Source organism: Canis lupus, chromosome 3 (genome assembly GCF_011100685.1).
Source record: "Canis lupus familiaris isolate Mischka breed German Shepherd chromosome 3, alternate assembly UU_Cfam_GSD_1.0, whole genome shotgun sequence".
Lineage (NCBI taxonomy): Eukaryota > Metazoa > Chordata > Mammalia > Carnivora > Canidae > Canis > Canis lupus.
In genome coordinates, this window is record NC_049224.1 from 979,962 (window position 1) to 993,267 (window position 13,306).

A 13,306-nucleotide genomic window follows, 5' to 3' on the forward strand; every position below is an offset into this window, starting at 1 on the left:
GCTACAGTTACAGTTCCCTTGAAGGACCAGGGGCTTCTGTGTTCTCCTACGAAGAGAAGTGGTGAGAAGCTGGAAGAGATGACTTGCTTGCATAATACTGCAGCTTTTCACCTTTTCCTTGATGTGGGGCCAGACTAAGTAGGCTCAGCACTGACCAACTAGAGAGTGATTAAGACGTTGATTTTCCAAGTCAGCACAGTTTGAGGGCAACTTAAAGAAATGCATTTAAGCAGGAAACTTCATATGTAAAATTTCACACAAAAATTCCATTCCAGGCTTTAAAGTCATAGGATTTTTACAATGTTAGAACCAGGAGGGATTTGGAAAACCTTCTAGGTCAACTTCCTTGCCTTATAGATCTTGGAATACCTAATAATTCCATTTTCCTCTGAAACATTTCCTAATGATGGCAGTTTACAGTGGCATTCATAACTAAGCATTCATAGCTAAGCATTTATAACTAAGCTATTGTAACAGCAGATAGATATTTTTAAATCATTCTGTAATCATGGTTTTTCATTACTCTTTGCTTCAATTATTTAACTAAAACCGAAGTCATGCAGCATGTTCTTAGGGACTTTGGTATAATTTTTGGTTTACATGAGAAGGATAAGGAAATACTAAATCTTGATGGCACAATAAAACCATGCCTCTAAATTTTCCATTGGCAGAGATTTATAAAGAACATATATGTATCCAGTTGTGTGTGTGTGTGTGTAAGAGTATGAAGCTTCTGGTCAGTTAGTCCTACTTTCAAATCTTGTCTCTGTCGTTTAGTAACTGTGTGTGAGCTCAGGCAAATTATTTACTCAGTAATCCCATATCTGTTAAAGTGTATTAAAATCTGTTAAAATGAGTTAAAGAATGTCTAACTCAAAAAATTTGGTGAAGTTTAAGGGAGATTATGCAGGTGGATGTGCTCAACACAAGCACCCCTAAGATAGAGCTCGGTGGTTGTTCCTCTCATGATTCGTGTCCACCCCTCATGTGACTTTACCTACCCCTTATATGCAGTCTGCATCATTGCATTAATTCTAAATAAGTATCAGTGCTCTTCTCCAAACAGCTATAGGAAAGGGGGACGGGGGGAGGACATTAACGCAGTTGAGACTGACGAGTTTGAATACTTTTTGTTCTTAGGTGAAACCAAAATTTTTTGTATTGAAAGTTTCTTTCCTAGGAGAAAAGTGGTTCTGGGCATGAGCTTTAGAAAATGCTTTGAAAGAACTCATTCGGGTCAAGACCTAGTGCTTGTTGCTTTTGCCTGCCCAGGGAGAGGGGATTGGAGATACTTCATTATCTTTCCTTCCTGACATCCAGTCAGATTAGCATCAACTCAATTTCAACTCTGGCATTAAATCAAACTTGAGTTTTGGTGTGGCTAAGGATTTAAAAAAATAATTTTAATGCCTCAAATAAATTCTAAAGTTGAGACCTGCCTTCATAAACTGAAGAGAGAAACAATAGTTTGCATCTTTGAAATTGAATATTGATGATTTGTTAAACAGTTAGTAAAACTTCACTATCTTAAACTGATTAGCCACTTTATTTTTTTTAAGATTTTATTTTATTTATTCATGACAGACAGAGACAGAGAGGCAGAGACCCAGGCAGAGGGAGAAGCAGACTCCATGCAGGGAGCCCGAAGTGGGACTCGATCCTGGGTCTCCAGGATCACACCCCAGGCTGAAGGCGGCGCTAAACCGCTGGGCCATTGAGGCTGCCCTGATTAGCCACTTTACACTCTATTTTGAACCAAAACATGTATTCTTTAATATTCCTTCATTAACCAGATGTTTTACCACTTAGTGCCAGGCTCTGTGTCCAACATCAGGGGTCTGAAAATCCAAAGTAATGATTCCCAAAGTCTAGCGATATGACAAACACAGTGAAAGGCTTAAAATACAGCATGACATATGCTAAGCTAGAAGAATTCCTGCCTTTCTGTTCTCATCTTCATTACTCTTTTCTGCTGCTCATCACTCTCCAGCCATATTATCTTAATCACACTCTTTTTATGCCTTCTTTTTTTGTTGTTCTAGTTTTTATTTAAATTCTAGTTAGTTAACATAGCATGATATTGGTTTCAGGAGATTTAGTGATTCATCACTTTATGTAACACCCAATACTCATCACAACAAGTGCCTCCTTAATACCATCACCCATCTAGCCCATCCCCCAGCCTGCTCCCCCTCCAGTAACCCTCAGTTTGTTCTCTATAGTTAAGAATCTCTGGGGATCCCTGGGTGGAGCAGCGGTTTGGCGCCTGCCTTTGGCCCAGGGCGCGATCCTGGAGACCCAGGATCGAATCCCACATCGGGCTCCTGGTGCATGGAGCCTGCTTCTCCCTCTGCCTGCTTCTCCCTCTGCCTGTCTCTGCCTCTCTCTCTCTCTCTGTGACTATCATAAATAGATAAAAATAAAAAAAAAAAAAAAGAATCTCTTTTGGTTTGTCTCCGTCTCCTTTTTTTTAAAACCCCCTCCTCCTATGTTCATCTGTTTTGTTTCTTAAATTCCACATTATGGCTATTGTAGATAATGCTGCTATAAACATGGGGGTGCACATGTCACTTCAAATCAGTATTTTTGCATCCTTTGGATGAATACCCAGTAGTGCAATTGCTGGGTGACGGGTAGCTCTATTTTTAACTTTTTGAGGAACTTCCATACTGTTCTCCAGAGTGGCTGCCCCACTTGCATTCTTACCAGCAGTGTAAGAGGGCTCCCCTTTTGCCACATCCTCTCCAACATCTGTTGTTTGCTATGTTGTTAATTTTAGCCATTCTGACCTGTATGAGGTGGTATTTCATTGTGGTTTTGATCTGTATTTCCCTGATGAGTGATGATCATCTTTTCATGTGTTGTTGGCCATCTGTATGTCTTCTTTGGAAAAATGTCTATTCATGTCTTGAGCCCATTTCTTAACTGGATTATTTGGTTTTTGGGTGTTGAGTTTGGCAAATTCTTTATAGATTTTGGATACTAGCCCTTTATCAGGTAGGTCATTTGCAAATATCTTCTATTCCTTTGCCTCCCCTATGCCTTTTAGTTTTGTTGATTGTTTCCTTCACCATATAGAAGCTTTTTATCCTGATGAAGTCCCAATAATTCATCTTTGCCTTTGTTTCCTTTACCTCCAAAGACATAGCTTCTTATGCCTTCAGCACTCCATAGATTCATGCCACAGTACCTTTGCAGTTACTTTCCTCCCCTCTGATAGAATGCTTACTCCTCATATCTTTCAGTTGCTGGCTCCATCTCACTGTGCAGGTCTTAACTCAAGTGTCAGCTCAAAGAGGCCTTCCCTGAATACCCTTTATACCACCCTACCCCCAGCCATTTATTGCCACATCATTTAAAACAGTTTTTTCTTTATCTTAAAATGCCTTGCTTACTAATTTATTTGTATTGCGAATTGTGATTGTAGAATTAAGTTCCATCAGGACAGTGCCAGGGTCTATCTTGTTCACTGTTCTATTTCTAGCGCTTAGGATTTTCCTCTGTGCATAATAAGCAGATGCTCAACAAATACTTAGTAGGTCAAATGAATGGTGCCATGAGTAATGGGCCATCAGGGAAGCTTCACAAAAGAAGGGATGTTTGACCTGAGGCTTGAGGATGCTGTTTAAGATACCAGATTAAAACCAACCAGAGACAATGAGAGGAGTGAGTTGAGGAGGGTTTCCACCTGATGTGAGTGAGTATGTGGAAGTGTGGCCATTTGTATAAACAGAGAATGGAAGATATTCCCAGGCTTCCAAGAAAACAATAGTTTCAGTTTGGGGTAAGATGAGTTCATGGTGCGACATTCAGGGTAGGGGTGTTCCGTGGAGACTTGGTCAAAGGAGATATGTTTGTGTTGAAGACAGAGACTTTTTTCTACGTGTTACATTGCAAAGCCACCTGGAGAGTTGCCAGTGAACAACTCCCAAGCATGTGCCCTTCGGGGGCTACTTTATTTAATAAATAAGTTCTTTTTTTGTGTGATTTATAGCACTTAAAAAAAAAAATATATATATATATTTATTTATTTATTTATCTATTTATTCTTGAGACACACAGAGAGAGGCAGAGACACAGGCAGAGGGAGAAGCAGGCTCTTTGCAGGGAGCCCGACGCGGGACTCGATCCCCGGACCCTGGGGTCACGCCCTGGGCCGAAGGCAGATGCTCAGCCCCTGAGCCCCCCGGGCATCGCCTTCTAGCACATTTCATGAACGTTATTGAGAATGTACTGAAGCTAGACCCTGAAACATAAAGGTGGACTTTTGAAAGCCTTCAATCTTGTTTATCTTATTTGTCTCGTAAAATCTTCCTTTCACACATGCTGCAAAAATATGCCCCGTCCCACCTCAGGTTAGCCTAACTCAAATTGAAGCATCAAAATCCTGAGTGCTCGGATTCCCCAGGGTGTGTTTCTGCATCACCAGCTGAGGCTCTGTTCACGTGGGTCCTTAATCCTGACGGGGCAGGGGTGGGGGCGGATAAAGTAAATGGCAGTTTTTGAGAAGTGGACAAAATGAACTCAGGACAATTTAAAACTGCAAGACTGTTCATTTGTTGGCAGAAGGAATGAAAAAAGTTGTGGACTTAGAAACCAGTGAAGAATTACCAGAAAGAGGATTTATGGCAGGAAGCTCGTTCTCCCCGTCCGGTCTTCCAGAAGGAAGTGTTTACCCTCCCCTTTCCTGGGCCTTTGGCCAGGATCCGCCCTGAACCGGAAGGTCCCGACTCCACAGGGTAGAGGTCAGTGGGCGCTAATTTGAGCTGAGGCTGCGAGGAGGGAGCCTGGAGCTCGGGGTTAGAGGAGGGGGAGGCAGGAAGGCCGCGGCCTTCAGGTGTGTGCCGGGGACTGGGCCGGAGGCGGCGGTAAGAGCCCTGGCCACTCGTGTTCTCGGTGGCCCGCCCCGGCCTTGTCCCTCGAGGGTCTGAGGCGTGTTTCCCTGCCAGCTGGGCACAGCACGGTGAGGGGCTGCAGCCAGTGCTTTGGGCTCTGACCTCCGGGTGCACAATGAGGCAAGTCGTGCAAATGGAAACCTGGCAATTATTCTTGGAAGTGTCCAGTGTCTGCTTGTTAAGGTGCACACCTCCGGATTCTCGGGGACGTCGCGTGAGCCCTTCTGGTCACGGGTCGCACTCCCACTGTTGTATCATCATGTCTCAGGATCAACAAAGACAAAACTAAGCTCTTGTGAAGATACGGTGGGGACACGGTTTCCAACCCCAACAAGGTGTCTCCTTTAGGACGAAAGGGTGACATCCGAGGCCAAGGCCCAGGTGAACCTGACCGTGAGCCGTGTGTGCGTGTAAGGAACTGTGGTGACCCGCGTGCAAACAGGCTTGGGCAGGGGAGGATAATGGGGCCTGGGGAGGCGTTTCCCTCCGTCGCTGGGCGTTTGGTGGAGGAACTGGCATGTGGTGTCCCTCGAAACCGTTTGTAAAATAAATGGGTCCCCCGAGGCTGCAGGCTGGTTGGGGAAAGCAGCGGCGCCGTCTTCACAAACTGCCACCTGAGGACCATCTCGCCTCTGCATCCGTCGGAATTTGTGGGGTAGAAGGACGCGGGGTGGGAGGAAGTCGGAGAAGAGTAGGGCCAGGGCCAGGGCCGGGCGAGGTCTCGGGCAGGAGCGGCCTGTCCCTGGCTCTGGGTGTGTCTAGGCCTCGCCGCGGCTCCAGCGCTGCCACCGTCCTGGGCGCCGGCAGGACGGGCTCTCCGTGCCCGGGGGTGGCTCAGGCCACGTGGGTGCCCGAGTGGGTGGGAGCGCTCTGTGAGCCCACAGCCTGCACGGGCGATGCTTGCTTCAGGTGCTGTCTTCAGGGATAAGTGCAGTGCGCTGGGCAAGAGCAGTGTAGTCTGTCGTGATTTAGACGGTCTAAGCTGGGTTCGGGCTGAGCTGGGATCCTAAGTGGCTCCCCTGGTTTGTCTACCTGTTTCCCCATTGTAAATATATACATTTATTTATGTGTGTGTGTGTGTGTGTGTTTAAAAAGTACAACACACGCGTGCGATAGTTAAACCCAAGCCCCTTCATTACCCTTTACATCTGTATTTCTCTGGACTCCAGGGGAAGGTGGCATTGGAAGCTTCCGGCCGCGGCTGGCCTCCTTGGGCAGCCCCACAAGGAGAAGAGGGAAGTCACGCCAAATTTTGCAAAGAAGAAGCTCATCCTAAAGGCGTAGAGTCCTTGCCAGCGGCCTGTGTCCGTTCGGTCAGCCCCTCCTCCCATCCCCGGTGCTGGGGGGAAGGTGCTCCCAGCTGGGCCCCGGGCACCAGGCCTCGATGCCAGCCTGAGGTCTGCAGAGGCTCCCAGAACCGGACAGGACCTCGCTCGGCTCTCAAGGTGAGTTCACCTGAGTTACTTCCTGAGTTAACCTCCAAGTGGTGTGCACAGAGCCCTGTGACCACGACCTGGCGCAACGGATGTTGAAAGCCTGGGACGTTTTCTGTTATTCCTCCTGTGGGTGAAGGGACAAGCACTACCCACGGACCACATGGTGGTGTGGAGTGTGTGCGTCTCTAGGGCACGCTTCTGCGGCTCTCTCGAGTTGTGGAGGACACCCCTGATGACTTTAGTCGACTTTAAAATTCAGAATTTCCCGTGGAAAAAACCATTCTTCTTTGTTAAGAGTAATTAGCTGACACACACATACACGGGTACACACACAATGGGATTTTAAAATAATTTCCTTTTACTTGTTTTGGAACAACACTAACCACCAGCATTATTTTTAAAGTTTTGCTTTACTCTTCAGATAACTTTCAAGGCAAGTAGAAGGCGAATTTTTAAATGTGTTTCATATGGTCTGTTTTGCGTGATAGAATAATCGGGATAAATCTTCCTTTGAGACATTCCTTCCATTTATCTTTGTTTCTGTGTTCTTCACCTCTAGGAGGGCTAACTTGACTTTTCCAGGGATTTCCAATTATTTCCAGATGTTGGACAAAATACAAGACTGAGGGCACTATGATTTTCAAAAGTTCCACATCTCTTCTTACATTTGTCCTTTATCTTTTTTTAAAAAATATTTTTTTAATTTATTTATTCATGAGAGACACACACAGAGAGAGAGAGAGAGAGAGAAAGAGAAAGAGACACAGAGGGAGAAGCAGGCTCCATGCAGGGAGCCTGACATGGGACTGGATCCTGGATCTCCAGGCAGGCACTAAACTGCTGAGCCATCCAGGGATCCCCATCCAGGGATCCCCTATCCTTTATCTTTTCTTTTTTCCTTTTTTCCCCTTTATCTTTTAAACGCTGTGTTCATCATTACATTTTATAGACTGACATAGGTTATAAGTCATCCTGGATTCACCTTTACGTTCATAGTTCACATTTTGCCAAATTTACACTTATTTTTCCTCCCTTCATTACCAGTGTCCCCAACGTCAGTGGCTCACTTCTTGAAGCTTTGTGTTCCTTCCTGAGATTTACTGAATTCTCACATAGGAAGGCATTTTCTGGACTTATTCTCAGTGTGGGTTTCTAAGTGGTGAAGTGGAGAATCCTTCTCATCTGTGCTGCCTCCACCAGCTGTGTAAATACAGCTGGAAACTTGCAAGGAGATGGGGTTGAAATTGTAAATAGGTTTCTTTATGTGTCTTGGAATGCCATCTGAGAACCACGGACCCGAATTTCAGATGAGCCTCCACAAATGCAACTTTCATATACATATTTAACATGACTTTCTAGATTTGGACAGAGCCTTGCCCTTGGAGAATGTATGACTTCTTTAGCTTCAAGGTTTTCCTTGGACTTTCCATTTTACAGTATCCCAAAACTCACAACAAATCAAAATACTACAAACCTTCTATCCTTTTGGGTGTTTGGTGCAAGGAAGGTACATCAGTTTATGAGGCTGCCATAACAAAGTACTACAGCCTGCATGGCTTAAACGACATGGATTTATTTTGCCCCCGTTCTAGAGACCAAGGTGTCAGCAGGGTTGGTGTCTTTTGAGACAAAGAAACAGGTAGATGGCCATCTTCTTCTCCCTGAGTCTTCACATGGGCATCCCCATGTGTGGCTGTGTCCTAATCACTTTTTACAGGGTCGCAAGTCACATTGGATTAGGATCCACTCTCACAACTTCATTTTCCCTCAGTTACCTATTTAAAGTCCCTATCTCCAAACACAGTCACATTCTGAGGTACTGGGGGTTAGGGCTTCAACATACAAATTTTGGAAGGGACACAAGTCAGCCCATCTTAGGAAGGAAGCATGAGGAAGAGGGAGGTGGTGATAAGAGACACAAGCCTTGCTGTTGGAACACTGACTGTACAGCTTCTACACTCACCAGGCATGATGCTGAACTCATCATTGCTCCCTTCTCCTCCCAAATCCACTCCTCTTGCCATATTTTCTGTTTTAGGAAGGGGCATGATCACCTAAGCAGTCACAATGCCAGAAATCTGGGATCATCCTAGACTGTTCTCCAGCTAATCTCTAGTTCTCTATCAAGCCCCCAAGGACTCCTGCAATTCTAACTCCATAATGTAACCCAACTCCTTTCCTCCTTTCCTTTCCCAGGGGCCATTCATGATTCTGCGTCTGGATTACTAATAGTCTCCTAATTGATCTCATCTCTTCAGCTCTTCCCCTTCTCCCGACCCAAATACATCCTCTGAATTGCTCTAAGAATAATCTTTCTAGGGAAAAAAAAATCTGTTCATGTCACTTTCAGATCACATTTCTTCAATAGCTGTATATTGCATGGAATTTAAATTTCTTGGCTCAAGCTTGCAATATAATTCTTTCCTTTCAGTATGATTGGTTGAACATAGATCACATGCTCATCTCTAGCCCGTTATCATAGCCAAATAATTTAATACACTGATGGGCTAAAATAAATGGTATCTACTCTTCAGGATCACCTTCCCTGGAATTTAGGGGCTGTTTGGGGGGAAGGATGGAGACTAGCACAAATCAGGGTTTCATTAAGAAAGAGGAGGAGGGAAGAGACAACGGGTGTTAGGCAAGTAACCAGAAATGTCTACTACAGTCTGTTCCTTCCTGGAACTTACAGCCTGGTGGTAACAACAGAAAAATCAGGCCAAAGTTACAGCAGTGTGATAAGGACAGTGATGACCCCTGAGCACAAGGACTTCAAATTGGGCCAGAAGTTCAAAGCAAGTTTCCTAAAAGAAGTGATACATCACCTACATTATGAAGAAGGAGCAAGAAATACATTGAAGAAAGGGAAGGGACATTCTGGCAGGAAAAGCAAGGGAAAAGGTCCAAGAGTCATTGTGGGGAGCCAACCATGCATCACTGAAGTGGAGAAGAAAGGGACTAGGGATGAGGCTCAGAGAAAAAATGCTGTACAAGTTTTGTTTTATAAAGCTACACGTAATGCCTACGGTGGCCGCACGTGTCACCCAAACAGAGTATGCAGTTTCACAGGAGCCAGCCCTCTGGGCCTGTGGTATAGTCCCAGAGGAACAGTGAAGAAACCCATACTACACAGTTAAATGAGTTTTCCAGGGTCACACAGAGCTGGCTCTGACCACTTTCACATACATCTTTCTGCCTGGAACTCAAACTCCTGGAACTTGTGACCCCAAGCCATGAATGACACAGACCACAAAGAAAATCGCAAGAGTATATATTTGAGACACATCTGAATATATGAAGATATATTTGAGAATGAAATACCTAAGGGAGGTTGAGGGAAAACTGTGTCTAAAGGATACCCTCAGGGATCAATGGTTGGCTCAGCAGCTTAGCGCCTGCTTTCAGCCGAGGGCATAATCCTAGAGTCCCAGGATCAAGCCCCGAGTCCCGCATCAGGCTCCCTGCATGGGGCCTGCTTCTCCCTCTGCCTGTGTCTCTGCCTCTCTCTGTGTCTCTCATGAATAAATAAAATCTTTTTTTTTTTTTTTTAAAGATACCTGCATTATGATCAAATCTTGGGAAGGACTATCCTTTGGCATCCATGTAGGGCCAGAACATGAGGGGCAGCCTCTGACCCAAGATTCCTGTATCACCTGGCTGTCACCAGTCACCGCCCAAATTCCTTGGCTTGTGATTTATCCCTGCCTCTACCCCGAATGTCCTTTTCCCCCTTCTTCAGTTTGCCAGCTTTTATTCATTCTTGAGAAATTAAGTTTAAGCATCACCTCCTTTAGAAAATCTTCTTTGAATCCCTGGTCTGATGCAGGAGGAGCCTCTGTGCTCACAGTGTGCCCTTTGCAGAGCTCTGCAATCATCCTCGTTGCGTGGTGCTGCGCTGTGGTTTTGGCTCTGGTGGTTTCTCCACCCCCTCAGCCCAGACTGTAGATTCCACGAAGATAAGGACAGTGCCTACTTCTTTTTCCTCTTTCCTAAGAAAACCTTGCTTTTGTTCAGGTCCCCCTCCCTCCTGCACACCGACCACGTGCCTTGGGGGGGACCCCCTCTCCCATCTCAGCAGATGGAGCTGACTGTTTAAGACAGTGGTTCTCAAGTAGGGGCAACTCTGCCCCTTTGCGGAACATCTGACAATGTCCGGACAGACATTTGGTTGTCACACAACCAGGGTTTGCTACCAGCATCCAGTCAGTAGATGCCAGAGATGTCACTTAACATCCTACAAGGAACAGGACATCCCCTGTCTTCCACCCCATCCCTTGGCCCCATCAAAAAGTTATTCAGTGGGATCCCTGGGTGGCGCAGCGGTTTAGCGCCTGCCTTTGGCCCAGGGCGCCATCCTGGAGACCCGGGATCGAATCCCACGACGGGCTCCCGGTGCATGGAGCCTGCTTCTCCCTCTGCCTATGTCTCTGCCTCTCTCTCTGTGTGTGACTATCATAAAAAAAAAAGTTATTCAGTGCCAGAAGTCAGTAGCCCCGAGGTGGAGACACTGTGTTTTAAGTCAGTGTTTACGCGACTTTGCTTCCTGAATGGTCTAGGGATACACACGTGCCCTAGGTAAGCCATCAGACTGAATCGAAGGGCCACTATTCTATGACAGGAGAAGAATCGAAGAATCCGATGATAAAGCTAGAAAGTTGGATTGTGGTCATATTGTGGTGAGATTTGTGTGTAATGATTTATCCGGTAATGGGGAGGGGGTACCATGACTAGGAAGGTATTTCAGGCCAGTGGGGCCACCATACACACTGCAGGTGTGGTAGCCAGGAACACTGTGAGACAGCTGTCACTACATTTTCCCAGTGAGGAGGTGGGGTGAGGGTTCCTTTATGACCCTAATGATTAGCACAGTCTTCTCTACCCAGGACTCAGGAAGGTTCCTTCCATAGTTGGGTTGTAACCATATTCTGGAACACAGCAAATAGACTATGCTTCTGACCTTATTCTTATTTCTTATTCTTTATTATTTCTTTAAAATAACAGCAACAACAACAAAAAGCTATGTCACCTGGACGTTTGTGGTCCAGCGAAGAAAAATTAACATCTAATAAATCCCCAATCTCCCTGTGTTTTTAAAGGACATTTTAGGGAAGTTTTGTATAAATACTGAAGTCGGCAGGCATGCATATGTGTTCTTATAGAAATAGCTTTTGAACACACCTTCCCGGGACAGATTTGTGATTGATGTGGCGCCTTCTTGAATTGCTGAGCTTGACTCTGAGGTCAAAGGTCTCAATGTTGAGGTGCCCTTCATCAGCCTGCTGGGGCTTCAGGCCTACAGAAGCAGCCGTCTCCCACCACCCAACTCACTCCCCAGACCATGTCCCTGGCAGGTGAACACTGGCCCTGAAGGCATTCAGGAAGTTAGATGAGTTTTGTGTCTTCCCTTTGTTCCTAGTAATGGCTCCAAAGTCAGTTATTTTGCAGAAAAAATGGGATGCTTTAGATTAATTCAGGGCAGCCCCTAGCTGGTCCCTTAAACATCACATCCACTGACAGTTTTGTAAGTATTGCCGCTGTAGTGGCTTTCGTAGTGTGAAAGATCTACAGTCCTGGCAACAAGTTTACAGATAATTTATTCTTCAGAATTAAGAGTGTAAAATATTGCTTTTTAAGGTGTGCTATTTCTGAACCGAAAAAACCTTAAATGTAAAAAATCAGACCATTTATAGACGTTTTTGTCAATTCTCCCTACTGCATAACCCCGACGTCTTTTCTGACTGTTGTGATGGCAAAATACCGCTTTCAGTAAAATGTGAATGTAAATTTAGAGGAGGTTATGATCTTTTATATCTTTCTTCTTGGCCAAGCAATTTAATTAGGAAATAATCTTCTCTAACATCTCACATTTACCATAAAATGATATTCTGTTTTGTTGGCAACAAAACCAAGTGGTAGCAAAATTTGGAGCCGTTACATTACTATGAAGACAGTCAGATTTCAAATAGGAACAATTTGGAAAAAAAAAAATCAGACATGCAAAGCACTTTTTAAAAAAGCAATCTCCCATTTTAAAAAGTAGTAATCTCAGTAGAGCAAAGAGCAGGGTGACGGGGCTAAATCCTTCAAGGAAAAGGGAGCAAGAGGGGAGTGTGTCTCGGGCCGTTCACACCAGGGCGCAGCTCTGGCCTGTCCGTGCGCGCGTGTGGCTGTGTGCCCGCGTGTGTGCACAAGCGTGTGCGCGCGCAGGCACGGGGCCTCCGGGGGCCTTCGGGTGCTCGGGACCCCGGGCTTTCCGCGGGCGGGGGCGCAACCCGGCGGGGCTGCGGGCTGACCCGGGCCGTGCGCAAAGGCGTGCAGCGCTGCTCTTTGTGTGTCGGTTGCTGCTCGGCAGCTGCTTCTAGCGCGTTGGTTGCTGCTCGGCGGCCGCTCTGTGTCGGTTGCAGCTCGGCGGCTGCTCTTTGCGCATCGGTTGCTGCTCGGCGGCCGCTCCTTGCGTGCAGGTTGCGGCTCGGCGGCTCGGCGGCGCTGCACCTCCTCCCGCCGCGCTCGGGACGGGCTCCTGCCCCGGAGGCGGCTGCGCCCGGCGGCCCCGTTCCCTCAGATGCCCTCCGCCGCAGGTTTATGGTTACAGTAGGGCCGCCGCCTGTCCCCGCCCGGCGGGCCGTGCAGCGCCCGGGCCGCCCTCCCGCCTGGCGCGCCCCCAAACCGCCCGCTCCGCCTCCTTATTTGTCTGCAAAGCCACCGCACGTCGAGGCGGAGAAGCCCGCGGGGGCGGGAGAGGCGGGGCCGGGGTGCGCCCAGGGCGGGGCGGGGCGGCGGTGCGGGCCCCGGGTCCCCCCGGGCGGCGGGCGCAGTGGGGGCGGCAGGAGCACGGGGGGCGCGGGGCGCGGGGTGCGGGGTGCGCGCCGCCGGTTCCCGCCGAGTAAGCAGTCTGGCCCCACGGCCACACCGTGGCTGGAGGCTCTTGCTGGCGCCGCGCCCGCCCCACAGAATTAGCTCATTGTTCACCGGCAC

General features: G+C 47.1%; 1 protein-coding gene across 3 annotated transcripts in view; it reads left to right on the forward strand.

The window, feature by feature from the left end:
* Positions 1-13,306, forward strand: part of NREP (neuronal regeneration related protein) — a 137,524-nt gene that overhangs the window by 95,955 nt on the left and 28,263 nt on the right. The window contains exon 3 of one of the 3 annotated variants that reach the window (XR_005356499.1): positions 6,065-6,340. The gene's annotated coding sequence lies outside the window, so the exon portion shown is untranslated. Of the gene's footprint in view, positions 1-6,064; positions 6,341-13,059; positions 13,084-13,195; positions 13,215-13,306 lie in introns of those variants that run through there. The other 2 variants (XR_005356498.1, XM_038532144.1) reach the window with 2 other exon arrangements.